General features: G+C 31.6%; 1 long non-coding RNA gene across 1 annotated transcript; it reads left to right on the top strand.

The window, feature by feature from the left end:
- Positions 1-322: 322 nt before the first annotated feature.
- On the top strand, positions 323-2202 carry LOC133328937 (uncharacterized). Its single transcript, XR_009754291.1, has 3 exons — positions 323-408; positions 1708-1917; positions 2168-2202. It is a non-coding gene; the product is annotated as an uncharacterized LOC133328937 (long non-coding RNA).
- The last annotated feature ends 364 nt before the right edge of the window (positions 2203-2566 follow it).

Genomic DNA, 2566 nt, shown 5'->3' with positions numbered 1-2566 from the left:
TAACAACAACGCCATGAGAATTGTAAGGATTTTTTCTTTCATTAAAAAATTAAAAAAAATCCTCCAAAGAAATCCATCATCAATTTTTTTATTTCCATTCCAGTTCCTTTCTGTGTCTTGTGTCCTCCTGGGTCTGACGGCCTTTGCCTCAGCTGGCCGTCCTTCGGCCAGTTATTTACCACCAAGCTATGCACCAGTGGGTGCTGCCGGTTCGAATCAATATCCCAGATATCATGGTGTAAATAGTGTTGCACCCAACCGTCCCGTGCATCATACTGCCGCCGCCATTGCTGCACCTGTCGCACCAGTTCATCATGGATCTCAATATGCTCAGAATCGGGCTGCTGCACAAATTCCCATTTTGCGTAGTGATTACAACAATGACGGCAATGGTCATTATAATTTTGGGTAAGTGAAGAGTAATAGGGATTTTAAAAAAGGATAAAAAAAGTGATCCAGAATTAACCACAAGAAATTAAAAAAAAAATATTTTTTCAATTAATTTTAGGAGTAGATTTTTAAAAGATATATTTTTCTAAGGAACCCAAGGCTTGGATTTTTAAAAGAAATATTTTTTTAGGGACCCTTAAGGCCTGGATGAAACATAAACATATTTCTTCAAGGAACCTTATGGGAACCTTTAGGCGTGGATTTTTAAAAGAAATATTTTTTAGGGAACCTTTAGGCCTGGATTTTTAAAAGAAATATTTTTTAGGGAACCTTTAGGCCTGGATTTTTAAAAGAAATATTTTTTAGGGAACCTTTAGGCCTGGATTTTTAAAAGAAATATTTTTTCAAGAACCCTAAGGCGTGGATTTTTAAAAGAAATACTTTTTAGGGAACCTTTAGGCGTGGATTTTTAAAAGAAATATTTTTTAGGGAACCTTAAGGCGTGGATTTTTAAAAGAAATATTTTTTAGGGAACCTTTAGGCGTGGATTTTTAAAAGAAATATTTTTATTTATATAATAACAGCAATGAGTGGATTTTTAAAAGAAATGTTTTTATTTATATAATAACAGCAATGAGTGGATTTAAAAAAACATTTTTTTAAAAATTTCAAGGATTTTTTAAGGACCCCCAAGGGTCTTTAAGTGTTTTTGTACAAAGAAACATATGGCTTCGATGAAAAATGGGTTTAAAAGACATGAGGCTTCGATAAAAAAATGTTTTTAAAAAACCTCAAGGCTTCGATTAAAAAATATGTATTTTTAAGGCCTCACGTAGCGAAATTTTTTGTAAAAAAAAATTCGGGCTAGCCGAAATTAAGAACATATTTTTGTGCTATTTTAAACATTTTTTAATTAAAAAATATTTTACCACAAGGCTATGATTTTGAAAATTATATTTTTTTAAAACCAGCGGAATTCTATTTAAAAAATAAAAGAACCAAAAAGCCCAGGTTTAAAAAGTCCTCTTTTAAGGCCTCAAGTTGAGGGCCATTTAGTATAAATATTTTTTCAGGGAACCACAAATCAAATAAATATGGTTTTGGGGCTATTTTTTAGATATTGTTTTAACAATCCGCACGTCCAGTTTTTTTAATAATATATTTATGAAATAAAACATCCGTTTTTTGAATATCCCATTTTCCGTCCAAAAAAATAATTTCTACCAAACGTCAACTCGATTATTTTTAACACCTTTTTTCAAAATTATTTTGTTCTGAAAATTCCTAATAAAAAATGTATCCCCTTTTCCTCTTCAGCTTCGAAACCGGCAATGGCATTAAACGCAATGAAAATGGCGAACTTCAAGGTGGTTGGCCACATGGTTCATTAAATGTGGCCGGTTCTTATTCCTACACTGGTGATGATGGCAAGGTCTATTCGGTTAACTATAAGGCCGATAGCAATGGTTTCCATGCTGAGGGTGATCATTTACCCACACCACCACCAATTCCCAAGGAAATTCAAGAGTAAGTAATAAGTTTTTTTAATTTATTTTAAAAAAATCTATAAAAAAAATTGTCTAAATATTTTTATAGTGATTTTTAAAATTCATAAAATAATTAAAATAATTTTTAATAATTTTTTTAAAAAATTAAAAATTATTTTTTGAATTTTTTATAAATTTTAAAGAATTTTTTAAAATAATTTAAATTTATAAAAAAAATATTTATTTAAGATTTTTAATTCATAAAAAAAACCTCTCTTTTCTCCCCCCAGAACTTTGCATTTACATCAACGTGGCAACTCTGGTGCTGGTTCCCATTCCAGCTACTCAGCCGGTGGTCATCATGTAGGTCCTTATGCCTCCGCCGGCAGTCATCACTCACCTTCGGCCAGTTATTTACCTCCCGGACCCTATGGTAGACGTCATTGAAGCCCGCCCTACAAGTAATGGATCTCTGCTTTCTTTCTCCCCCTAAGATGAATAATTTATGAGAGTTAAGAAATTAAAGCCACATATTTTTTTCTACAAAAAATTAAAAAAAAAAAATTGTTAATAAAACTTATTTTGGAATTCTATTTGAATTGAAACACCAACCCAACCTCATTACAAGACCGAAAAATGGGGGGATTTTTATTGAAAAACTTTTCTGTTGCCGATACAAAATTTACTGC

The sequence above is a fragment of the Musca vetustissima genome, unplaced genomic scaffold (assembly GCF_032173495.1).
Source record: "Musca vetustissima isolate MV318-11 ecotype Yass unplaced genomic scaffold, APGP_CSIRO_Mvet_v1 utg1456, whole genome shotgun sequence".
NCBI lineage: Eukaryota > Metazoa > Arthropoda > Insecta > Diptera > Muscidae > Musca > Musca vetustissima.
Note: the sequence above shows the minus strand (reverse complement) of the source record. Positions and strands in the feature narration are given on the sequence as shown.